The 27,600-nt window shown below is 47.2% G+C and overlaps 1 protein-coding gene across 7 annotated transcripts in view; it reads right to left on the reverse strand.

Annotated features, from left to right (window-relative positions):
• SIPA1L3 (signal induced proliferation associated 1 like 3) overlaps positions 1–27,600 on the reverse strand; it is a 238,350-nt gene that overhangs the window by 165,780 nt on the left and 44,970 nt on the right. For 2 of the 7 annotated variants that reach the window (XM_042969308.1, XM_042969306.1), the window contains exon 2: positions 18,962–19,045. The exons of the other annotated variants lie outside the window; for them this stretch is intronic. The gene's annotated coding sequence lies outside the window, so the exon portion shown is untranslated. The remainder of the gene's footprint in view (positions 1–18,961; positions 19,046–27,600) is intronic. 7 annotated transcript variants of the gene reach the window in all.

Genomic DNA, 27,600 nt, shown 5'->3' on the forward strand with positions numbered 1-27,600 from the left:
CTGTGCCTGACCATAACAGTAACTGCCACAGTCAGCATTAACTGAGCAACTACTACAGAAGAGGCCATTTAAAACATTTTACAGATATTCTCTAATTTAATCCTTACAATCCTATGAGGCAGATATCATCATCATTTTACAGATGAGGAAACTGAGGCAAAAAAGGTTAAGTGACTTTCCCAAGGTCATCTGGCTGTTAAATGGTGGTGTTGGAACTTGAACCCAGGCTATGAGGCTCAAGGAGTCCCCTTTTCCCTGGTCCACACTGCTCAAGACCTCGGCAACAGTGACACCAACCCTGAGCTTCAGGGCAAGGTTCCCAATGTTCCTACTGCCAAGCGTGTCATCATGACTATTCATACTTCTCTCCAGACTCATTCTGTTTCCTAAAGGAAATGAGAAATTGCCGAAATTCAGCACAAGTGAGAGAGCCGGAAGCTACAGCTGACCACATCCACATGTGGGTCTCCTGCGGGGCTGCCTAAAAGACATTCTTAAATGATGACCCTTCTCGAGGGTCCAGGGTCAGCCCCTGGGCTGTTGACCCTCCACTGACTGAGACTCCACCCGGCACCAGATGGGATGTGAAGGCCCCTCCCTAACTCCCAGTGCTGCAGAGGGATGGGAACAAGCCTCGCTGGAAAACTCCCAGCCCACCACCTATTTAAGAGTGAATCTGGAGAGGGGGCTGGGAGCAAAGCCTGTGTGGCAGGGACAGGCAAGGCCTTCTCTTGTGTGTTCAGAGGACTAGCGGGGCTGGACTCAGTGTCTGGTCACTGCGGAGCATCAGCCAGTTATGTTTTTGCCACCAGCACACAGATCCCTGAATGAGAGCAGCTCATGACTCCCTCCACCGAATGGCAAAACCACACCCACGTCTGAAGGGGGTTTTCCCGGGGGTTAATCACCAGGGAGTTTGTCTCCCCTCCAGGGAGGGAAGAGAAAACCCTCATTTCAGAAAAAGGTCACTGAATGCCTGGTTCACAGGAGAAATTGCTATGTTGGGCTTGAAAGCGACTACGCTTTCAGCTGCTGAGCCCAAAGGCTCTCTCCACAAAGGGGCTCCAGGCAGAGGATGAGGGGAAGATACCGAGGGCTAAGACTGTCATTTATCCAATGGGCCCTCGAACTGCCTGTGTGCAGTAGGAGCTGTTCACCACTATTCAATTTTAGGCTGTGTGTATGTGTGTGTGTGCGCGCTAGGGGTTGAGTGGGGCTGGGTTTGTTCTGTTAACATTCTAAAAAACGTGCAAAGGTACAATGAACTCCCAGGTACTCTAACCCAGATTCAATAATTACCAAGATTCTGCCACACGAGCTCCGTTTATTCCTTATCTATTATTCCTCCCGTTCCTTCTTGCCGAAGTAAAGTAAATCCCAGACATCACGTCATTTTACCTTACATGTTTCAGTTTGCAGCTCTGAAAACTTTGGACGTTTTATTACGTGTCCATAACATCAGGCTGGTTTCATTACGGATTAAGAGAACAATGATTTTTTTCTGAGAAACAAGACCCTAAAAGAGAAGTATTGACAAAGGTGTAGGGAAATGGGTCATCTCATCTACTACCAATGGAGTAATGGCTTTCTGGAGGGCCCCCTGGCAATACAAATCCAAAAAGGTCTAACAACCTGTAGGTATCTTCCAACTCAGCTTTTCCATTCGTGCACTCATCAAAAAAATATTTACTGACCTCTACCATATGCCTGGAAGTGTCCTAAGCATTTTTCTCCCTGGTTCTGATATGAAAATGGAGGCACAGAGAAGTACGGTTGTTTACCCAGGCTTACACAGCTCTGATGTGCGAGAGCTAATATTCAAACCCAAGCCATCTAAGTTTCAGTGTGTAATACGAGATCCTGGCAAAGTAGCAATTTAGGCTTTCCACTTAGGAAAGCCATTGCTCTGGGTTCCATGGAGTACTCCCTATACATACTGGCGGATGCTTATTAAGTGGAATCTGCCTCAGACCCTGTGCACAAGGTAGGAATGATAACATTAGTCCCATTTTTCAGATTAGGAAACTAAAGTACGGAAGCTGAAGGCACCTAGCACAGATACTAGTGGACGTATGTGGCATGCCCAGCAGCTCTGCCTCCTCAGTCAGGAGGTGCCCCTCCACCATGCTGCCATGCCGCTCCACCGTCCTGGCAAGGCTGTGGCTGTGTTCATCCTTCATCCCACTCTCAGACACCATCTTCGGGGATGGGCACATGACCGATGGCTACAGACTGAATATTTGTGTCCCCCACCAACTCTGTATGCTGAAACCTCATCTCCAGTGTGATGGCGGGACTTTTGGGAAGTGATCTGGCCAATCCCGTTTCTAAAGGAGGTGCCAGAGAGCTCCCTCTCCCCTTCTGCCATGAGTGAGGACACAGCAAAGAGATGGTCATCTATGAAGCAGGAAGCTGGCCCTGACCAGACAACAAATCTGTCGACACCTTGATCCTGGATGCCCCAAGGTTCCAGGATGGTGAGAAAGAAATTTCTGTGTTTATAAGCTCCCCAATCTATGGCATTTTTGTTATAGCGGCCCAAATGGACGCACACACCCAACTAGAGTCTTCCCTGGGGCTTGTATAAAGATGCTGAAGACAAGAAATCCCCTTTCCACTGGCTTCATAGATCAGGAGGATTTGCACCTTGACCCAGCCTGTTTGCACAGTGAAGTCAAGTGGAGCAAGGGATAGGAGCAGAGCCCCAATGACATGTCTGAGCCCCCTACTTGGGCTAGGTCTGAAGCTCCTCTCCTCTCGGCTTCCCAGTGACACAAGACAAATTCATCTGACAATGCAAAGAGCCTTGATTAATCTACCCAGCATGCACTGTCCCAATGCCCACTTCGGTTCCTTCTGGAGCCCACCCTCCTCATGCCATTTCCCTTGCACTTGGCAGGAGTCCTACTTATCTTTCAAAGGCCAGAGCAATCCCTGAGCACGATTTTCTACACACTCTTTTCTCTCCTCTCCAGCTCACTCCCCCTGACCTTGCAGCGCAGAATCTCTGTCCTCTGTGTTCCCACGGCACTCGGTGCTCACCACTCACCACTCATCACCCTGCATTATGGCCATCTGGGTGTCCCCTGCCACGAAGACAGTACTAGACGGGGGTTAAGACCACAGGCTCTGCAGGAGGAAAGATGTGGGCTCAAATCCCTGCTCTGCCATTACAAACTCTATAAAGACCCAGGCAAGCCATCTTTTCATCTATAGGATGATCTATAGGATCATCTCTCTGATTCTTGATTTTGTTCATCTATAGAGGGGAGCTAGTAATAGTATCCACCTGCAGCAGACACTTAGCTGTGTAGCTTATGGTCACTCCCGACCCTTGTCCCTTGCTGCCCCCCACTACGGAGACATCCACTTTCCCAGCCTCCCTTGTAACCAGGGGCAATCACTGGCTCCTTTATGGCTGGCCATTCAGAGATAAAGAGAAGTCTACCAGGGGTAGGAGTGTTTATGAGAGCATGTTCCCTTTGGAAAAGAAAGACACAGGAAGAAAAAGCCTCTTCCCCTGCCACTATTCCCTGCTTGGGACGCCGTGTGTAAGGATGCGATCATCAGGCCAGGGCAGTTATCCTATGACCACACAACGACCAACACCGGGATGAAACGGATGTACACAGGGGCTATGAAATAGAGAGAAAGCAGCCAGTTCTCGAAGGTGTCACTGAGCCTCTGCAACAGCCACGGAGCTTGTCTCCTCCATCCTTTGCAGCGAGAGAATTCATTGTCTCCATCACTCACGCAAGAATCACCAGGCATCTCGCTACCTGAGGCCCAACGTGTCCCAACCAGCAGTTCGTCTCATAGAGTAAGGGTTCGATGCCATCGTGCATGCAAACTGCTTAGCGTGTTGCTGGTACTCACTCAGTGTTGGTTGAAGACTGTTCCCATTATCACAGTTAGCTGCTCAAGGCCATTCCACAGTGTCTACACTCCACTGCAGACAGAGAAGGTGCCAGCATCGAATACTCGGCACGTTTTATCCCCTGCCTGGCGCCTGATGGAGGGAACCACAGCCATCTGAGGTGACTGCAGTCGCACGAAAGAGCAGAAGAGGCAAGGGGCAGCGGGGGCCTGATGGCTCAGCAACCTCGCGAGGGAGCTGCTTTTTCAACCGTCATGTGTCCCAACTGCCAGGATCTACATACACCGGCACCATTGTTGCCATGTCTATCCCCAGACCACCTGTACTATCACTTACTCTGCATTGTTCCTTAACTGTATTCACTTTTATTTTGGCTTACATACCGATGTTAGCCTCACCCAAAGCAGAAATAGCCATGGAACACTGGGTTTGATGTGCTATTGAAATTCTTTTCCTGTTACGCATTAAAATAAAAGTACAGCTATTAAAATGTTTGAAGTGTTTCTTCATACATCACCTCAAATTATCTAGTGCTATGATCTGACCTTGGGAAACCTGTGCCCATGGCACTAAGACATCATTCCCAGTCAGCACGCTCTCTCCCTTGCACCTTGCACCATTCTAGAAACACAAAAGCTCAAATGCCTGCTCTAAATAACCCTTCCAGAGGCTGAGATCTCTCCCAAACTCCCTCATTAGGGCGCCATTCCCCTGGGACACATCCATGGTTTATACCTGCTACTTACATTGTCTTCTAGGATGGGTTAAAGATAACAGCAATAAAGCCAACATGCATGAAGGACATTCTCTGTGCCACGTGCTGCTTTAAGGGCTTTATACAGATTGACTCACGATCTTCAAATGGTACCATGTGAAGCACGTGGTATTACTCCCACTTCACAGAGGAGGAAACTGAGGCTCAGAAGGGATTAAGTCACTTGCTCAAGGTCCCACAGCCAGGGCTGAACCCAGGTGACTGACTCTGGGGCTGCCCTTCTGACCTCTTCGCTACTCTGCTGTCCCTACAACAGCCAGCACTGACCAAGATCTATGCTGATGGACCACTGATATTGAGCGAGCCTGAGGAACTCGCCTAAAGTAGCTGGGAACACCTGAGACCCAGGTCTGTCAATTCTCGTGCTCACTCTCACCGTGTACAACCGACCATGGAGCCAGCGTATAGCAGAACCTGAATGGAACCCTCCTTTACTCCTGGAGGTCACAGCACTCCTCCACTCCCTGGCTTCCTCACTGTCCCCTCTGAGCTCATGTCACTCAGCCCCGAGAGGCCAACTCTCCTCCGAAAGGAGGACAAGAGTCTCTGATACAACCAAACAGAACCTCACGTCGCCATCCCTCGTGCCCAAAGGAGAGCAGGCTGACCAAACTGTAGTTTTCTAAAACCAACCCATTCATAACATAATTCAGTGGAAGGTTTCTCCTCACCTAGTTGCTAGGCCTCACGCTCACATTCTTAATTGATCGCCATCATGACAGCCCGTGCTTACGGGGCTTACCATGAGTGTCAGCCCATGTGCTAACGTGTGCTAAATGCTTCACAAGTACTGACTCACTGAATGCTCACAGCATCCTTATGAGGAGGGGACTAACATTACCCTTGTTTTAGGATAAGGAAATGCAGTCGCATGGAGGCTAAAGCCAGTGGCCCAAGGCCAATGAGCTGGGAGTGGTGGTTCCAGAGGCCCTGCCTTAAGCACTTGGTGACACTACCTCCCACAGCATAATCTCTCTCGTGTACTGAGTGCTCATGGAGTGCCAAGTTCTGGACTAAACACTTCACGTAAGATGACCTCAGTGAACTGACACCACCACTCCCATACACATACAGCTCAATAATGTAGGTATTTTAAAAACAAAGAGCCTGAAGCTCAGAGAGGGGAAGTCACCTGCCCAAGGTCACACAGCTAGTATAGGGTGGAGTCAGGAAAAAGTTACCTACGGTGTGACTCCGAAGCCATTGGCTACAAGACTTCACAGCCTCATACCCAACCTCCATCCCAGATCTCCCTGTTCCCAGCAAGCCCCTAACAGAAATCAGTCTCTAGCTCTGAGAAAATGGGGTGGACTGTCTTCTCTGTAACAGGGTAGCACAGCGCAGTACAGAGTTCAGCAGCCACACTTTTCCTGGTAACTGCTACTCTGCACGGTCTCCAGGAAGCTATCAGCACATCCCCCTCCTCAGCAATGGACCCACTGAACTCATGTTGCAGGGGAGCTCCAGGAACCAGGCCAGGTCTTTCCAGGGTGATGGTAACTGACCAGTGACACTGCTCTCTCCCTTTCCCTTCTGTTAGGTTTTGCTCCATGACATTTGCTCTGGGGGTGTGAGGAGGTGTTTCTTCCCTGAAGGTCTGCCACTGGTGCTCCCCTTTCTGTACCAGCAGAGCCTTCCTCCGGTCTCCAGACAGATCGACCAGTGAGCCATCTTGGTCCCGTCCAAATGCCTAATGCGTTCACAGAGTGCATAAGGGCAAGGACTCTAAAGACAGAGAGCTTAGGTTCAAATCCCAGCTTTGCCATTTACCAGCTGTGGGATCTCAAGGTAAGTTATCTCCCCTCCCTGTGCCTCAGTTTCCTCATCTGTTAAAGGGGAATAATGATAGAACCAACATCATAAAGTTGTGGGAATTTAAAACACTTAGAATCGGCCCTGGCACTCAGAACTATATAAACGTTTGCTACCATTAGTGTGAATGACCCAATAAAACATACTCCCACCCCTTAGGTGGGTAGAGATGTCCACTGGGCATCTGAGACCCTGCGATCACCCACCAGCTACACATCAAGAAAAAGCAGACTCTCTCAAAAGACCTGCTGACCAGCCATGAGACAGCAGTAATTATAGTCCACTTGCAATTATTTGGCTTGTTTGGTTGTTTATATGTTTATACTTCGTCCATACCCCCAGACCAAACAGAAAGCTCCATGAAGGTGAGGCTAGTGTTCCAGACCCCCGGGACTTGGCAGGAGACGGAATTCAATAAACACTCCCTCCACGATCAGGGTCTTGTGTGAAGAGAACCCTCTGATTGTCTCAATTTGCTGCTTTCCCCTTTCATGCCGTGCCCAAGGTGGTGCCTGCCACACCAGAGGCCCCCCAAAGAGACATCCAGTGACTGAATGAGGCCCTCAGATCTATTTAACAAGAGCACCTACCACCTGCCAGACCTGACAAACCAAAAGAAGATGCCTCTATCTCTGTCCCCAGGCGTCTGGTGATCTAGTCCATCTGGTCACAGAGATCAAGATGTGGTATAAAATGACTCAGAAACACTCCAGGGTGGCTCAGCAGTGACAGAAACAGGAGCCGACACCACTCTAGAATTCTGCAGAGGACACACCAGAGAAGGTGCCTCCCGGACCCCGTCACACAGAACCCTAAGTAAACATATGAGCTCTATTCATGCGCAGGCACCAGGCCAAACAAGAGGCCAGGTGGGTGGCCCCCATGGTTGTCTTTCTAAGCAACATCAACAAACACAGCAGTGAACCCCAAATCCTCGTCTCTAAGGCTGGCTCAGTAAGGACCTAGCACCTTCACTGGGTGGGTGGAAACCCAAGGCCCAGCCTGGATGTGTTGCGCCAATGAGCAGTGACGTTAACAAGTTAAAGAATGCGTCCTGAGTAGGAAGGCTTGGTGTGGATCCTGACTCCACCCAGAATGAAAGTAGCCACGACCTCTGCTGCATCTGTGGGCACAGCTAGGCTTGAGGGCTTTGGACCACTGGTTCTCATCTGGGGGTGATTTGCCACCCCTACCCCAGAGAACATGTGCAGACACTTTCGATGGTCACGAGTGGGGGCGGGGCACTGCTGCTACTCGCATCCCGTGGTCAGTGGTCAGTCCCACAGTGCACAGGACAGCCCCCAACACAAAGAATGATCCCACCCAAAAGGCCAACAGTGTTGAGGTTGAGAAACCCTGGATCTAGGCTTTCAAAGTGCAAAAAAAAAATAGTGAATCATCAAGGGATTTGGTGAAAATGCAGACTGGATTCAGTGAGAGGGGTCCAGTGGGAGGAGCTGTGGTCCAAGGAGCAGGGGCATTTGGCAGCATTGGTATCCCCTGGGAGCTCCTTGGATACACAGGCCCTCGGTCCTTCCCCAGACCCGATAAGTCAGAATCTGCATTTTAGCAAGATTCCTAGGTGGTTCTCAGGTACATTCAGTGAATGCAAATGAGGGAGCTCTGAGAAAATCTCCATTCCTGGGTCTTTGGCCCTTTGGCCCTTTGGAGGGAGCAGCCACTGTGGAGGGTGGAGGTTCCACACAGCCCTCGATCTCTAGCGACAGATATCCCATCAACCCTCAGCTTCTTGGCATCAAATAACCTGTTCCACCCCTCCACCTCCCGCCCCACCACCCAGGGGCAGAGCTGCTTCTGGCACCAGAGACCTGGCTGTCTACCAGACACCAAGCTTCTGCGCAAGAATCTGGCCGATGCGGAGAAACAGGAGTCAAATCCAAGCATCGTAACTGTTCATGAACAACTAGAGGAAAGAGGACTTCATCTCACTGTGACGTAAAATCGCAAGGTGATGATAATTATAGACAGCACTTCCTGTGTGCACTTTTCTAAGCACGGGAACTACTGTCCCCATTCTACAGACGAGAAAGCAAAGGCAAGGCACAGGTAAATCATTTGCCCAAGGTCCCATGGGTGGGGAAGTGGGGAAGTGGGGAAGTGAGAGCTGAAACCCAAGTCTAGGAGTCTACCTGCTGCTCTATTGTACCAAGCCTTGGTATTTTAATACCTTCCTTACCTCTGGCACAAAGGAAAGAGCTCATTAATCCCCGCCTCTCCCCTCCCTGCCCCCCCCCCCCCCCCCCCAAGAAACAGGCTCCATTTGGCTGCGCTGTTCTCTGGCACTTTGCCAGGGCAGCTAGCTTTCGGTTGTCCTACTTTGGGGAAGAAGAAAGTAGGCTTCAGACACAGAGCATCAAAGCACAGCTGGGCTTGGGGCGCCTGGGTGGCTCAGTCAATTAAGTGTCCAACTCTTGATTTTGGCTCAGGTCATGATCTCATGGTTCATGAGTTCGAGCCCCACATAGGGCCCTGTGCTGACAGTGTAGAGCCTGCTTGGGATTCTCTCTCTCACTCTCTCAAAATAATTAAAAAAAAAAAAAAAAAAAAAAAAAGCACAGCTGAGCCACCACCTTTGGGATAAAAATGTAAACCACACTATTGTCTAAAAAAATCAGAGAACCTAGGGGGTGCCTGGGTGGCTCAGTCGGTCGAGCGTCCAACTTCGGCTCAGGTCATGATCTCGTGGTTCGTGGGTTCGAGCCCCGTGTCAGGCTCTGTGCTGACAGCTCAGAGCCTGGAGCCTGCTTTGGATTCTGTGTCTCCCTCCCTCTCTGCCCCTCCCCCATTCACACTCTCTCTCTCAAAAGTAAATAAAAACATTTAAAAAAATGTGTTTTAAATCAGGGAACCTAGCTCTGGGGTGAAGGGTCTTTTCCTCATGGACTGGAGTCTCTGAGTAAGGGCCTTCAGAAAGTTGGAGCAAGGCAGGTGCCAGGCCTCTGGTCCCCTCACACCTCTTCCCAGATGCCAAAATCAGCCTCCCACAGCCCTTTCCTCCAAACACTCTCATGGATGGGAGAAAGTGGAGGCTTCAGGGAGCAAACTCAGGGCCTACAAACTTCTCCCATCACATTCTCAATCTTGTTCATCCAACTCAAGCCATGCCAGCCTCTTCTCTGTTCCTCCAACTTGCCAAACTCGTTCCTACCTCAGGGCCTTTGTACCTGCTGTCCTTTCTGCCAGGAACCCTCTTTTCTCAACTTTTTGCATGGCTGGCCCCTTTTCATCCTTCAAATCTCATATCAAATGTCACTTCCTTAGACAGGTGCTTCCTAACCCCACTAAGGTACCTCTCTCACCAATTGCTCATATCACACAGTATCCTCTTTTAGTTGAGTGTCTGACACAGAGCAGAAGCCCTCTAAATATTGCTGAATGAATACATGAATCTTTATTTCTAGTCAGTTTAAGGAAATGATGACTCTCTTCGGAAGGGTTCACCAGAACAACAGGCTCTAGTTTGCTAGAGTTGTAAACTCTATTTGTGGAGTATGGGACCAGCCATATTCCACAGCAACCAAAGAACAATAAAAACAACAAAAACAATTACAATAATATTAATGCAGCTTTAATGCACACTATGTGCCAGGAACTGTACAAGGTGCTTCACTAGTTCAAGGCTCACTAATAAGCCTGTGATGAACTTGTTCTTCATTTTACGGAGACAGATACCAAGGCTTGAGAAAGTGATGTCACTTGCCCAAGGTCACAATTTAGTAAAGGAGCAAATGCATTGCAGGGCCCTTAACCATTGCCCAGGCCACCCCTGCACAGGGCTTATGGCAGTGCTCCCTGAGACTGGAAAAACAGGGCATCTGAGAAAGTGACTCATTATTCTCAGGAGACTCAGCCCAGCTGTATCTTTCTCCCAGCTTCTCCCACAAAGCACACATAGTTGCTCACAACTCCACAAATTCCACCTCTATAACCAGATCTGTACTAAGCAAATTTGTTGATCAGAGTTGGGTATAAAATTTTATATTTTATATATAAAATACAAGATCATTGCTGGACAGCTGTTTTTGGCTGAAGTCACTGGCTGAACTGGATTGAGCTTCACCTTCCCCTGGAATCGAGCTTGCTGTTACTCCACATACTTGAAGCTAAAACTCAATCACTCTTCTTGTTCAAAACTACCACACAAGGCCCACTAGCAATAGATAACTCTTACACATGTGCCTGTGAGACAGACACTTGACAATTCCAACTCTTTTAACCCTCACAGCCACCTCAGGGGTAGGTCCTATTATTATCCCCACTTCACAGATGAGAACGCCGAAGTCCCGAAAAGGGCACTGCCCTGCAAGTAAGCTGCAGATTTGAACCTCAGCCCATGGCTCGAGTCTGCTTTCAGTCACTGCCCTCCACCTCTCTAAGTGCCTCTCTAACCCTGATTTGACATCTGCCCAGAAGATACTCCATGTAAGTTCTGTTTAGCTGTTCACTGTACCACGTGCATCATTTACTTATTCATTCAGAAATGTTTTTAAAACCTATCGCGTGGTCAGAATTGGGCTAAGGGATGTGGATGCAAGGTCCCCACCTTCCAAACATTTGGCTTAGGTGAACTAATGAATGAAAAAAAAAGTCTATGACATCTTAGTTAATTTTTTAAAAAATGTTTAATGTTTATTTATTTTTGAGAGAGTGAGTGCATGCACATGAGTGGGGGAGGGGCAGAGAGAGAGGGAGACAGAGAATTCGAAGCAGGCTCTGCACTGTCAGCACAAACCCTGACACAGGGCTCGATCCCATGAACCATGAGATCATGACGTGAGCTGAAGCTGAATGCTCAACTGAACCACCCATGTGCCCCAGTAACATTGTAGTTGATTTGAAAAGTTCAAAGCTTTCCCACTAACATCAGGAACAAGGCAAGGATGCCCCTTCTCACCACTACTTCTCAACATCATGCTGGAAGTCCTAGCTAATGCAATAAGACAAGAAAAGGAAATAAAAGGTATACAGATTGGAAAGGAAGAAATAAAACTGTCTTTGTTCACAGATGACATGATCGTAAGTGTAGAAAATCCTAAAGAATCAAATAAAAACCAAAAGAATCAAATAAAAACCAAAAGAAAACACAAAGCTCCTGGAATAGTTGATTATAGCGAGGCTGTAGGATACAAGGTCAATATAAAAACTCAATTGCTTTCCTATATGCCAGCAATGAAAAAGTGGAATTTGAAATTAAAAACTCAATACCTTGGTACACTGGCATCCCTCAAAATGAGATACTTAGGTATAAATCTAACAAAATATGTACAAGAGGAAAACTATAAAATTCTGATGGAAGATATCAAAGAATTAAATGAATGGAGAGATATTCTATGTTCATAAATAGGAAGATTCAGTGTTGTCAAGGTATCTGTTCTTTCCAGCCAGGTGTGGTGGGCGCATGCCTGTAGTACTAGCTACTCGGGAGGCTGAGGCATGAGGATGCCCACTGGGTGTTAGCACTAAGTTCAGCATCAGTACAGTGACCTCCCAGGAGCAGGGGAGCATTAGATTGCCTAAGGAGGGGTGAATCAACCCAGGTTGGAAATGGAGCAGGGTCAAAATTCCTGTGCTAGTCAGTAGTGGGATCATGCCTATGAACAGCCAGTGCCTTCAGCCTGGGCACCACAGTGAAACCTCATCTCAAAAAAAAAAAAAAAAAAAAAAAAAAAAAAAAAGAGATATCAGTTCTTTCCCACTTAATCTGTAGATTCAATGTAATCCCAGTGATTCTGAATATTGACAAAATGATTCTAAAGTTTACATGGAGAGCAAAAGCCCTAGAATAGCCAAAACAATATTGAAGAAGAAGAGCAAAGTCAGAGGACTGATAATACCCAATTACAAATCTACAGTAGTTAAGGGGCGCCTGGGTGGCTCTGTCAGTTAAGCATCCAACTTTGGCTCAGGTCATGATCTCATGGTTTGTGAGTTCGAGCCCTGAGTCGGGCTGTGTGCTGTCAGTTCAGAGCCTGGAACTTGCTTTGGATTCTGTGTCTCCCTCTCTCTCTGCCCCAACCCCACTCATGCTCTCTCAAAAAATAAATATTAAAAGAAAAATTAAACAACAACAAAAAACAAAGCTACAGTAGTTAACACAGTGTAGTATTGGTAAAAGAACAGACAAATAGATTAATGGAACTGAATAGACCCACATAAGTACAGTCAACTGATCTTTGACAAAGGAGCAAAGATGACACAACAGAGCAAAGATAATCTTTTAGACAAATGGTGCTGGAACTGAACATTCACACGCAGAAAAACGAATCTAGACACAGACCTTACATCTTTTGCAAAAGTTAATGCAAAAGGGACCGTTCACAGACTTAAATGTAAAACAAAAAATCCTAAAACTCCTAGAAGATAACACAGGGGAAAACCTAGATGACCTTGGGTATAGTGATCATTTTTTAGATACAACACCAAAGGCATAATCCATGAAAAAAAGAGTTGAGAAACTGGGCTTCACTAAAATTCAAAACTTCTGCTCTGTTAAAGACAATGTCAAGAGAATGAGAAGACAAGCCACAGATTATGAGAAAATATTTGCAAAAGATTTAAAAAATGGGCCAAATATCTTTTTTTAATTTATTTTTTTACGTTTATTTATTTTTGATAGACAGAGAGAGACACAGCACAAGTCGGGGAGGGGCAGAGAGAGAGGGACACAGAATCCAAAGCAGGCTCCATGCTCCAAGCTGTCAGCAAAGAGCCTGACGTGGGGCTCGAACTCACAAACCATGAGACCATGACCTGAACCAAAGTCGGACGCTTAACTGACTGAGCCACCCAGGCGCCCTTAATGGGCCAAATATCTTAACAGACATTTCACCAAAGAAGATACACAGATGACAAACAAGCATATGAAAAGATGCTCCACATTATATTCAACAGGGAAATGCAAATTAAAACAAGAGGGGCACCTGCTTAGCTCAGTCAGTAGAGTATGTGACTCTCAGGGTCATGAGTTCAAGTCCCATGATGAGCATAGAGCTTACTTAGAAACAACAGCGAGATACCACCACACACCTAGTAGAATGGCCAAATCCAGAACACTGACACCAAATGCTTGTGAGGATGTGGGAAAACAGGAACTCCCATTCACTGCTAATGGTAATGCAAAATGGTACAGCCACTTTGGAAGACAATTTGGTGGTTTCTTATAAAAGTAAACATACTCTTACCATTCGATCTAGCAATCATGCTCCTTGGTATTTACCCAAAGGAGTTAGAAATTTCTGTTCATGTAAAAACCTGCACAGAGATGTGTATAGCAACTTTATTCATAATTTCCAAAAGCTGGAAGTAACCAAGACGTCCTTCAGTAGATGAACGGATAAACTCTGGTACATCCAAACAGTGGAATATTACTCACGCCGTAAAAAGACATAGAGAAACCTTAAGTGTATTTACTAAGTGAAAGAAGCCAATCTGGAAAGGCTACATACTGTATTATTCCAATCATATAACATCCTGGGAAAGGCAAATCAATGGAGGCAGCAAAGAGACTGATGATTGCCAGGGGTTAGGAGGAGGAAAGGATCAACTGGTGGAGCACACAGGATTTTTAGGGCAGTGAAACTACTCTGTATGGTACTACAATGGTGGGTATGTGTCATTATACATTTGTCCAAACTCACAGAATGTACCCCAAGAGTCTGTAAACTATAAACTCTGGGTGATGACACCATGTCTGTGTAGGTTCATCAATTGTAATAATGTACCACTTTGGTGGATGATGTTGATAACAGGGGAGGTCCATGCATGGGTGGGGTAAGTATGCACCCCCATACCGTGCATGGGTAGGGGGTATCCTCCATTGTGCTATGAATCTGAAAGTGCTCTGAAAAGCAAACACTATTAAAAAAAAATCAGGCTAGGGGCACCTGGGTGGCTCAGTTGGGTAAGGATCCGACTTCGGCTCAGGTCATGATCTCATGTTTCAGGAGTTCTAGTCCCGCATTGGGCTCTCTCTTGTCAGCAGAGAACCAGCTTCAGATCCTCTGTCCCCTCTCTCTCTGCCCCTCCCTGGCTCATTCATATTCTCTCTCTCTCCCTCTCTCTCTCTCTTTCTCTTTCTCTCTCTCTCTCTCCCCACCCTCTTTCTCTCAAAATAAATAAATAAATAAATACTAAAAAAAAAAAAAAAATTAGGCTAACAAAATAAGCCATCAATAAAAAGGTTCATGTTATTCTGAAATACCAGATATTCAATTTAAAAAAATGAACATTATGAAAAGTAAGGGTTTTATTTTGATTTTTTTAAGTTTATTTATTTTGAGAGAGAGAACAAGAGCTCAAGCTGCAGAGGGGCAGAGAAGGTGAGAATTCCAAGCAGGCTCCACACTGTCAGTACAGCACCTGACACGGGGCTCAATCCCACGAATTGTAAGATTACTACCTGAACTGAAACCAAGAGTCAGACACCCAAACAACTGAGCCACCCAGGAACCCCGTTTTTTGTTTTTTTGTTTTTTTTAATCAAGACTTGCTTTTTCACATGTCTGTAACGGGCCTAATGCAGACCCATCTCTTGGGGCTGCTGAGAGGGTTAACTGAGTTAACCAAGCACCTGCAATGCCTGGCACATGGTCGGTGCAGTGTTACTTATTGTTATCTCCAGCACCCTGGACAGTGCCCTGACACACAGTAGGCACTCCCTGGCCCAAGGGGGCCCAGCCATCTGCAAAAAGAGGCCCAGCCCAAGGGAGGTGATGACCTGGAAGGCCTCTAGGAGCCAATGGGATGGTCCTCTAGGCAAACAGGCAAGTAGGTAAACAGACCTGCACGGGGGAAAAAAAAAAAAAACCGGTTCTGCAGCCTTTCTCCAGCTGCTCTAGGCACTCTTCCCCAGAGCCTGCCTCTCGACTTTGATCTAGGAGGTATAATTGTTGCCCTGATTAGACGGATACAACTCAAGGGGCTTTAGAACTGTGTCCCTCACAAACTTTCCTCCAGCACTTCAGGCTGGAGGCCAGGAGTTCTGCCACAATCCATAGGTTACTTTCTGCAAATCAACCCCAACAATGTGGATGTGGACGTGTGTCATATGCTGGGAGGAGAGCCCCTCCTGATGGTTAGACTTGCAAATACTTAGGAGCACCCCTGTGATAACGCATTTCTATTCTACTGGGAGAGACAATTAGGAAAACTCTAGATTTCCCAGCCGTCCTTGCAGTTAAGGGCAGTCACGTGGTTTTATATGGCCCATGACATATAAAGAGAAGTCTAGTGGAATTACCATTCTTGACAATCCTTTGCTCCAGGTATTTGTAGAAGGGTGTTTTTTGGAAGTGGTGAGGTGCTAATGGTAACAAAGGGCACTGTTTCCCTGAAATGATGGTGGCACTGCTATCACTGACATTAAGTTCCCCAGAGTCTCATGTAGAGACTCTGACGGAAAGCAGAGCGTGTGCAGTAACAATAATAATAATAATAGCTGGCATCCACTGAGGTCACTACTTGCATGCACTATTTTAAGTGCAATACAAATGTTAACTCCTTTCCTCCTCAGCAAAGAACCAAGACGCAGGGGTTACGTTACTTGCCCAACGTAGACAGTAACTGGCAGAGAGGGGTTATCAGTATCCAGGTGATCAGGCTCCCAAATCAAAAGTCTTCATTGTGAGCTATGTTAAGTGTGAGCCCAAGTCAAGCCTATAAAAATAAATGAAGCCCTCATTACCACATATTGAGCATTTACTATGTAGCAACCTCGGAACTGAGCACAGTGTGTGTGTCACCCTCCAAAAACCCCTGTGGTTGGCATCGTGACTGTGTCTACTGAAAAGATGAGAGGTGATGGACTTGTCCTGTGTCACATGATTGGTAAGGACCCTTGAGGCCAGAGGCACAGGCCTGCAAACCACTAGATGCTAGATCACAACTCCTAGGAAGAGCTTACAAGAGAAATTTTCTTTCATTATCAACCACAGTCAATAACCTGATCTCAAGGACATTCTTGGCCTCTCCTTTGCCACACGTGATAAAGGCCACATGCACTTGGCCACAGAGAAAAGCAGGGCATGTAAGGAAACAGAGCAGAACCTCACACCCAGGTGCTTCTAGAATCAAGGCCACAGTTCCTCCCTCGACCTTCAGGCCCTGGCAGACAGAACAGGGCCCTCCTCCTTTGCTTTAGCTCTCAGGCCCTCCCTCTACCTGGAGGAAGCCACACTCCCCAGGACCTCCACACATGCTGTTCATGCTGTTTTCTCAATACATGCTCTTCCTTAATACACACCTTTCTCTCTCCCCTAATTAACCCCTAGTGTTCAACCACTGGACTGGATAAAGAGAGATTTAAAAAAAGAAACAAAAAACTGCAAAGTGTAGGATAGGGTGTTAGCTACATTTTGTATAAGGAAAAGGGGTATAAAAATAGATTATCAGTATTTGCATTAAAACACTTTAGAAGGATATGCAAAAACTAATACAAATGATTGCTTAAGGGGTGGAGGAACAAGGCAAGCAGGAAAAGGAGTAGCAGAGAAAGACCTGTCACTGTGTGTCCACACACACATACACACACACAGGTGGACTTTTCAAGCATATAAATGCATGGCCTAATTTTTAAAAAGGGTCACAAGTAAAAACAAAGCAGGAGTAATGGACAGAGAGGGTCAGAGAAGGCACCGGAATGCATCCTTGGGTGGGACTGCCTGAGAATGTCTGACTCCCCCACGTGCCTGTGGATTCCTGAGCGCAGGCCCAGACCTGCTGTGGCTGCCAGCCGGGAGCCTGCCACGCAGCTGGTGCCCAAGAAATGCTTAGGGTGAGCGTGAGTGGATGCACCAACCAACCCACCTCCTGCCGCACACCTGAGCTTGGCCCACAATTTGCAGCCCGGCTGTCTCCATGAAACAAATGGGTGAGGGGGAAGGGAACACAGTCACCTTGCAAGGAAAGTGCTCTACGACACACTATTGAAGGAAAGCATGTGGTGCAAGGATCAGTAAACCCTTTCCGAAGAGCCCCCAGAGAGTAAATACTTTAAGTCTGGGGGCCATGTGGTCTCTGTCGCAACTGCTCACCTCTGCTGTCGGCGTGGACGCAGCCACACACCATACATAACCAAAGGAGCTTGGCTGTGTTTCAGTAAAACTTTATTCATGGATGCGGAAGCCCAAAGGCCGTGTGATTTCACACGTCATGAAATGTTCTTTTGATTTTTTTTCAACCGTTAAAAATGTAAAAGTGTAAAAGCCTGGGTCCTACAGAAACAGGCAGTGGAGCCAAATATGGCCCGTGGACTGTGGTCTGCTGCCCTCGGTGTTGATGAGAGTCTGGCCAGCATTTATACAGTAGTCGTACATACACAGAGACTTTCTGAAAGGAGACAGGCCACAGTGGCTGCTTCTGCTTCTGTGACTGCTTCAGGGGAAGGAAGAAAGTTGATTTTATTTTTCACTGAGGTACCGTGTGCAAATTAATGAAATACTGTTTTAAACTCAGTACTACGGAGAGAAAGGAGACTGTATGGCGTGAAGAGCCTAAGCTCTGGAGTGAGAGACCGTGGCCAGAATACCAACTCTCTTCCTCACTGGCTGGGAACCCAAAAGGTATTTTTCCTCCCTGAGTCTCAGCGCCATGGGGATCATGTTAATACTGCCCTCATGGGATGTAATGAGGATTCCATGGGTTAATCCCTTTGAACAGTGTCAGGCACCTGGAAAGTGCTAGCTATTATTATCTTTCTTATTAAGAGTCTTTTTTGTGGAGAAAAGCCATTCTCCGAAGGGAAGCCTGAAACGTAACCGCGGCTATGAAACTCCCCTTGAGAGCCCGCCCAGGCCCACAGTGAGTCATCCAACTGTTCACATAATAGATGCCTTGTGACGTGAGGAAGTTCATTTGTATTAGCAACCGCATTCCACAGAGATGCATCCTGGAGCCACATCTACACATCCTGTTCCACAGAAAAGGCAGCCAGCTCCCCAATTCTGGGTCTGTCCCCAACCATCACACTGGGTGGGCTGCAGGGCTACGCACCTAGGAGATCATTCAGTGGCCATTTATTAAACATCTACTGTGTGCAAGAACATGCAGGCACATGCCCCTCTGCGCTTTACCTGGAAGCTGCAGGTGCAACCATGAGCTTCTTTTAAAATCAGTGGTGGCTATAGAGAGTAGATGCTTTGGTTGTGTGCTCCCATAAACTTCTTGCATTTTCCTGTGTGTCTGTTCATTCAAGAATTATTTACTGGGGGTGGGGGGGTGCCCGCGTGGCTGAGTCAGTTGAGCATCTGACTTCGGCTCAGGTCATGATCTTGCGGTCCATGGGTTCGAGCCCTGTGTCAGGCTCTGTGCTGACAGCTTGGAGCCTGGAGCCTGTTTCAGATTCTGTGTCTCCCTCTCTCTCTGCCCCTCACCTGCTGGTCCTCTCTCTCTCTCGCTCGCTCTCTCAATAAATAAATAAATAAACAAACAAACAAACAAACAAACTTAAAACAAAACAAAAAAAAGAACTATTTACTGACCTCCTAAGGGCCAAGTGTTGTTCTAGGCACTTGGTCTTAACCAGGATCCTCATTCTCCAGCTCTTTCCCTCTGAACTTTGAGACCTGTCAGGAAGATACCTTGTGTTACGACTGTCTCCTCTGTGTCCTCTGTGCTCAGCACAGGCCATGGCACAAAACAGGCAAATAACCAGGGGCCTGGGGGTAGGGCAGTGGGCGGCCAGCATGGCGAATCACAGGCCCCGCCCAGCCACATGATCCAAGCTGGGCCAATCAGCTGCTCTTCCTCAGGAATGTGAATTCCAAGCTGCTGACAAAAATAACACTAATGCTACTAATAATGTACTCACGACACAAATAACAAAATAATGATAATAATAACAGGAATAAAATAAAAATAGTGGCTTTCATCTAGCCACATACTCTGTACTCAGCACTGTTTTAAAAGTCCCAAGTGTCACCTTACAGGGTCCTCGCAGGAACTCTATGTTTATCCCTTTCAGCTGACAAACCGAGGCACAGAAAGACTGGGAAACTTGTGAAGCAGCAGTGAGGTTGGGATTCACGCCAGCTACAGTCTTCACTGCCACCTCACCGCCTCCTCCTCTGCCAGGACAGCCCTGAAGACGTGGCCCCAAATACCCGCCTCAAGATGCCCCAGGGCTGCCTGACCCCAGTCTTACTTCTAGTGCACGTGTCCAGGCTGGTTTCTATTGCTTGCAACCCAAGAACCCTGACTGATAAACCAGGACTATTTACTTGGCTTCACACCTGCCAGTGAGCTGGCACTGCTTCCCAGTGCCACAGGGTGGGGGTAGCTTGTGAACATTGTAGGCGGTGGAACTGGTGGTCGGGGCATTCACGGGCAGCCTGCACCTACACACGCAGCTATATTTCCATGGAGGGAAGGAAATCCAACAGGAGCAGGAGGGAGAGCAAAAGAGCTACGTTAGTGGATGCCGTCCCCAGAGGACCACTGCCGGCACTTTGGGTGGAACAATCCCGCGTTACGACATCAGTCTTCTGCATCGCAGGAAATTTAACATTCTTGGCCCCCATGTTACCGTGAGACCAAACGGCTCCACACATTTCTGAATGCCTCCCGGGGGGTGGTATCCAGTGGTTGTGCCTCACACCCCCACACCATGTCTGGTAGCCCACCTGTCAAGCACTTTCCTAACTTGGATTCTGGTTTTCTATTAGCTGTTTTTAAGTCCCACAACATAAAAGGTTTAATCACTTAATACCCACAGAGCCCCTGCCGCATGCCTGGAGCAGCTCTAGAGGTCTTGTCTACAATATTCAATTGCCCCTCACAGGAACCAGTGCAGTGGACACCATGACCAAAGTCGCCGCTCCCATCTTAAAGATGAGGAAACCGACTTGCTGGCGGGGTGGGGGAGGGGGGAGGGGGTGGGTGGAGCCTTGATGGCAGGCATTCTCCTCAGAGTCCAGTGGGAGTTGGCAGGTTACGACCAGTACTTAGGCCTTTCAACTTCACCCTGGAGGTGGTCTGCTTCCCCTCTGCCCAGATGCTGCCCTCTCGGCCTCAGGGCTCTGCACAGACACACACCTTCTCACAAAGCCCCCTCGCCACCTTCCCCGACCCCTGGGTCTGGCCCTTTGCTCCACACGTTAATATGCCCTCCAAGTTCCCTATATTTTCACTTTATGGTATTTATCATGGTGGCAGTCAATGTTTGTGAAGTTATTTGTTTAGTGTCTAAATCCTCTGCCTCCCTTCCAGATCGTCAATTTCATGAGGGCAAGGACTTGCTTAATGATGTACCTGTGTGTCCCCGGCACCTGGTTGGTGCGCGCCGTAAATATGTGCTTAGTAACAAATCAACTGCTTTTTTTAAAAATTCATGTTTAAAACTAGGACAGCAAAACACTGGCTCTTAAAACCTGAAACCAGGCTGAGGGCTGGCCTAGAACTGATAGAGAAAGAGATCAGTAGTCACTTGAGCTTTTACATGGTGGCGCTAAGGAGGGGGGAGATGTACCAGTGCGATGGCACAATTATGGAAACTCAAAAGTCATCGTTAAAAATAAATACTGGGGAAACAAAGGCATGAAAGTAAACACACATTCTTCTGTCCAGAATTTCAAGCCTCTACTCCTGCACTTTACCTTCCCCCTCTCCTTCCTCCTAAGGTAAATTAAAAGCACAGGCCACAAGTGGACCCTCTGGGGACAAATCCTACCTCTACCACAAATAAACAAACATGATCTTGAGCGGGTCAATTAATCCCTGTGCATCAGGAAAATGGTGACACAGCAGGGTCCAGCTTTCAAGGTTGCTGTAAAATGAATTCATCCATGCACCCTGCCAGGTATACAGTAAGTGATCAATAAAGACCAGCTGTTACCATTATTATCATCAGTATCACTGGTCTTCAACCCCTACAACCAAGACCATGGGGAGGTCACTTTGCCAATGGGCCATACGTGTCCTGCAATATCCTACCTCTGTACACCCAAGCTGCCCACTCTCTTTGTTGCTAACTTTCTTGGATTCTGAGCTGATAAATCAGTCCCCATCTGCCTTGGGTGATCTAAGATGAGTTCTGACACTTAGAATCAAGCATTCCAATACAATACCAACATTTGGTCATTTGAGAAGCCAACCACACATCTATGGCACAGCAAAAAGGTACAAAGAGGTTGCATCAAATGTTTACCTCACACATATTCAATGATGCACCTGACCCCCTCAATCCTCTCACCCCCTAAAAAAGGACAAATAATTTAAATAGCACAGATGTCCACTATTCCACTTCATGAGCATTTGTTCTGGTGTGAATGTGAGATGAGAGTCAAGCATATGTTATTCCCTCAGGCAAGCTCAGTTCATCATGGAGCAGCCTGCCCCTCTGAGTAGCATCTAGTGTTTCAAAAAGCACATTTTTCATACAACGTGGCCTCTAAAGGCAAACTCCTTTGGCAGGTGCTTCTCAGAAGAAAGAACAGACCTCAGAAAGAAACTGGCTGCATGCGGTATAGTGTAATATTGACTTCTCCCAATACCCATTCTCCCTTTCCCTTTAATAACTGAACTCCTACATTTAGCCAGGCACATGGCTGATGTGAATGAAGACTATAGTTCCCAGCCTCCCTTGCAGCAATTTGGTCACCTGACCAAATTCAGACCAATGAGATGGGAGTGGAAGAGGTGTGTATGACTTCTGGTCACCCCTCTGAAGCGTGGTAGAATTCAGGAACTGAACTCCAGTAATTTAGAGGGGTAGATGGAGATGACCTCTTTACTTTCACTTTTGAGAAGTAGACGTCAGAAAGTCCCCGGCACACCAACATTAAGAACCTCTGCCTTGTTCTTCAAAAAGTTAAAACATAGTTACCACATGGCTCATCAATTCCACTTTTAGGTATACATCTAAGAAAACTGAAGAATACGTTCACATAAAAATTTATACATAAATGAAAGTTCACACTTCATTCAGAAGAGCCAAAAAGCGGAAATAATCCAAAGGTCCATCAGCTGATGAATGGAGAAGCGAAATGTGGTACACCCCTACAAAGGAATGCTCAGCCATAGAAAGAAATGAAGTACTGGCCATCATTATGCTGAGTGAAAGAAGCCAGACACAAAAGGCCCGATATTGCATTATTCAGTTTACATGAAAGGTCCAGAACAGGCAAATCCATGGAGACAGAAAGTAGATTAGTGCTTGCCAGGGGTTGGGAGGAGGGGGAGAGGGGGAGTGAATAGGTTCTGGGTTTCTCTGGGGGGTAATGAAAACGTTCTGCAATTTGATTGTGATGATAGGGCACAACCTTGTGAATACACTGAGAACTACTGAATTGTACACTCAAAAGGGTAAATTTTGTCTGAATCTTAGGTAAAAAAAAAAAAAAAAAATGTCCTGCCTTAAGACTAAAGGAGGCTCTGTCTTCTCTCACAACCTCCCTTCCCCTGGGCTGGAATGCCCATGATGGTGGGGAGTCATCCTGGACCACGCAGATGAGGGCAACATCCCGGGAATGGGGAGTGACAAACTGGCAAGCCCCCGACGCTGCGAAGCCGCCGTGTCAGCCCCGGGCTGCTCACTCTCAAACTGTTTCATGAGCAACAAATTAACTGTTCTCTCATTTACACCACTACTATTCTGGGTCTGTGACAGCAGCCAAATCTATTATTTAACTAATGCTCGACATCTTAAGGAAAGGTTAAAGGTGGTCTCACTCTACAGTATTTCTGCTTTACCTGATGACTGCCCAAATTAACTCTTCCATAAGATACACCCCCACGTCCTTGAGCGTTCCCACACCTGCCTTCTGCCAGGGAAGAAAACTGGCGACCTCTTCACTCTGCACTAAGAGGCTGACTGTGGCTTTAGGAGAGAAGGGGGTGACCTGGAACAAGGCTTCCATCCTTGACAAGAATCTCCTCGCAGAGATTCTGAAGTGTAAGCAGCGTGGTCAAAACACTTGACCTTAGCTTTCCACTCCCTGGCCTCCTCAGATACAAGATGACTAACAGGCTAATTAAAAACATGTGTTAACTGTCATACTCCAGTGAACGTGAAGTTTTCATTGTTAGGAGATGTAGGTGAGAGGTCAACTGGCCCCAAGACTCTAAAAGGAAGTTCTGGGCATCATTACTGCCAACAGGCCTACAAAAATATGGCTGAAGCATGCATTTCAGTTAATCAACTAGTAAAACTTTCCCTTCAGGTTTTTAATACTTCCGGCTAGTCATTATTCCCTGCTCCAGTTCAGTGACAGGCTAGCAGTAATTTTAAATGAGTAAACTATTCCAATTCAACCACATTCATTTAATAAACCTTTTTGTTTTTTTGGTTTTTTTTTTGAGCACCTATTCTGTATCGGGGACACAATGGGAGGGAATATAAATAGGCCTGGGCTTGACCTTCCTGTGGGGAAGACAGACATTAAACACGTAAAGGTAAACATAATGTATAATTAAATATGATAACTTCTCTGAAGGCTTGCCAGGTGAGAATAACAGGGGCCCTAGTTTAGATTCAGGATGGTCCAGGAGGGCCTTTTAGAAGACTTGACATTTAGGATGCGATCTGAGGGATAAGAAGGACAAGACCAGGGGTGCCTGAGTGGCTCAGTCAGTTAGGCAGCTGACTCCTGATTTCAGTTTAGGTGGTGATCTCACAGTTCATGTGATCAAACCTCATGACAGGCTTTGCGTGGACAGCACTGAGCCTGCTTGGGATTCTCTTTGCCTCTGCCCCTTCCCTGCTCACGCTCATGTGTGTGCACGCGTGCTCTCTCTCTCTCAAAATAAAGAAACTTAAAAAAATAAACAAAGAAGGACAAGGCCAGGTGAAAAGCCAACAGGCAGAGAGCATTTTAAGGTCAGAGGAGAGCACATACCAAGGCTCTGAGGTAGGAAAACAGCTTGGCTTGTTTGAGAAACTACACGAAAGCCTGGCTGTTGCTCCGTGAGCGAGACTGGCAGGGGCCGCATCATGGTGCACGTGTAGGCCACAACAAGGACTTCTTCCCACAAAGCACCCTATTTTCACTTGGAGTCCAGACAGCCCCCACTTTCAGGCCACGAGATAGATATTCAGGGAGCTCCAGCCCTGACCCCGGCCTAACAAAGCCCACGAAGGCATCCTGTCTTCCCCCGGTCGTGGCAATGGTAATGGTTGTGGCATGTGACCTAAGCCGACACACAGTGAATTTAAGAACTTTTGGAGAAGGTCCCACGAAAAAGGTCTTTCATTCTCTTTTTCCATTGGACTTGCGCCTCATAATTCAAGGCTGAGGCTGAGATTTGTTGCAATCATCTTGTAACTATCAGAGAACAACCAACTTGAGACCAGAACTGTGATAAATATATAGTTGGTCTTTGTCCCTGGTTGCTGACACAAAGCTTCTAAAATCCTTAACGTTTCTTTTTTTATATATGTATTTTTTAAATTCTTTTTTAATGTTTATTTTTGAGAGACAAAGACAGAGCACAAGCAGGGGAGGGGCAGAGACACGGAACCTGAAGCAGGCTCTAGGCTCTGAGGTATCAGCACATTGTCCGATGCAGGGCTGGAATTCACGAACTGCGAGATCATGACCTGAGCCAAAGTCGGACGCTTAACCGATTGAGTCACACAGGTGCCCCTCAAATCGTTAGAATTTCTTGAATGACAGGGGTGATGGGAACATCTTGTGTTATTCCTAACAAGCCCCTTTCAACCACACCTGCGTTTATGCTAATAAAGCCACCCTTGGCTGAGAGGCCCCTAGATAGCTTCGGGGAAGGGGCTGGTCACTAGAAAGATCAAGGCATGGTGAAAGGGTTGGAACTGGCAGTCCCACCCATCCCTCAACCTACAGGAAGGGAGATGGGCTGGAGATAGAGCTAACCATCCCCGGTCAGTGATTTAATCAACAGTACCTGCATAATGAAACCTCCATAAAAGCCCCTCAACACCAGGTTTGGAGAGCTCCCCGGTTGGTGAACACATGGGAGGTGGTGTGCCTGAAATGGTCATGGAAGCCCTGTGCCTCTTCCCCTGGATCTTGTCCCATGCATCTCTTCCATTTGCCTGTTCCTTAGTCACAACCTTTGTAATAAACCAGGAAACGTAAGGAAAGTGTCTTCCTAAGTTCTGTGAGCCATTCTAGCAGCAAATCATCAAACCCGAGAAGGGGGTTATTGGAACCCCAATTTACAGCCAGTTGGTCAAAAGTACAGGTGGTAATCTGGAATTTTCTATTGGTGTCTGAAGTGGGGGCAGTCTTGTGGGACTGAGCCCTTAACCTGCAGGGTCTGTGCTAACTCTGGGTAGTTAGTGTCAGAAATGAATTGAATGGCAACATACCCAGTTGGCATCTGGAGAGTTGGAGAATCAGTTGGTATGAGGAAAAACCCCACACATTTGGTGCCCTAAATGTTATGAGTAAAAACAGCTCAGAGGAACCATCTGAGAGATCAAGGAGAAAAAAACCTCAGTATTGGTAATAACATTATCTGAACTCTGGATCAAGCTGTACCTAAACCAGATTACCCCTGGACTTCAATTATGTTAAGCCAATAATCTCTCAATTTCCTTAAACCAGTTTGGGTTGGGTTTTCTGTTCCCTGTAGCCCTAAGATCCTGACTGCTAGAAATGGGAAATCACTGGAGTGTTTACGAACGGGCTATGATGTGACTTCATTTCTATCTCTGGAGAATGGAATGGACGAGGCTTGAACAGAAGCAGTGAGTCAATCAGGAGGTATGGCAACGGTCCCATGGAGAGAGGAGGTCATCAAAGCCCCTCAATAAGACTAACATTACTGAGCAATTACTGTGTGACAGGAACGGAGCTAAGTGCTTTATTGGTATGAACTAATAACCCAACAGCCCTGGTGCATGGGCAGTATGACCAATGCGATAGGTTGAATTATGTCCCTCTCAAATTTATGTGTTGAAGTCTTAACCTTCAGTACTTTAGAATCTGACCTTATTTGGAGATAGGGTTGCTGCAGATGTAGCTGGTTAAGTTAGAATGAGGTTACACTGGGTGTAACCCTAATCAAATATGTCTAGTGTTCTTATAAGAAGGGGAAATTTGGACACAGACATACACAGAGAGAACACAAGGTGAAGATAAAGGCAGAGATTAAGGTGATGCAGCAGAAGCCAAGGATTGCCAAATACTATCAGCAAACCACCAGAAGCTAGAAGTAAGGTACAGAACAGATTCTTCCTCATGAGCCTCAAAAGGAATCAGCCCTGTTGACACCTTTATCTCTAACTTGCAGCCTCTAGAACAACGGGACAATTAATTTCCGCTGTTTGAGCCACCCAGTCTCTAGTACTTGGTTATGGCAGCCCCGGAAAACTAATACTGCAAAGAGGAAACTGAGGCCCAGAAGGGCATGGTAACCTGCAGCCAATTCCCCAGTCAGCAGTGTTAAGTCCCAGGTCTGTCCACCTTGGGAAGCCATGTTTCCAACCACTGTGCTTGCTCCTCTGGCCTTGTGGGAACGGCTCTGCCCTCAACCCTGGGATATAGAAAAGTCCTGAGCCCTCCCTGTTTTTCATCTGCACGACTGACACCTGCCCCACCCCCGACCCTCGACTGCTTGGCAGGTGAGGAGAACAAACGAGAATGGCTGCAGAGGTGCAAGTCTCTGGAGGCCACACAGAAGCAAGACAATCCTGGCCAGTATTCTGAGCATTAGAAAACACTGGAGAGGAGGGTGGAGGCGAATCAAAACCACTTCCCCGCCCCGAATGGCTGGCACGACATGATCCGGCCTCTCCCTCCTGCGGCAGACTGGAGAACAGAGTTGGCCTCTGATGGGCAACACAGAGGGAGGTAGGCCTGTGGCAGAAGTCATCCAGAAGACACAGGAATGCTCCTGAATCGCAGATCAGGAGTCCACGACCCACCACTCTGAGCTGGTCAAATGACATCCCTCCAGCCCCCGCGAAATCAAGGCCCCGTCACTCTCCCTTAAGGAAAGGGAGCTCTGTCCAAACCTGTCCTTGTCATCTTGAGCAAGTCACTGCAAAGCATCCCTTGTTGAGCCCAAGCAGGTGGCACATGTGACTGGCAGAAGCCCATGGCTACTGGGGCAAGCTGGGAAGGGCAGCTCCCTTCCAGCTGCCTGCCAGCTCCCTGCAATGCTGATTCTCCCTCCTGAGGAACATTTCTTCAAAGAGATC

This window comes from Panthera tigris, chromosome E2 (genome assembly GCF_018350195.1).
Source record: "Panthera tigris isolate Pti1 chromosome E2, P.tigris_Pti1_mat1.1, whole genome shotgun sequence".
NCBI classification, from domain to species: domain Eukaryota; kingdom Metazoa; phylum Chordata; class Mammalia; order Carnivora; family Felidae; genus Panthera; species Panthera tigris.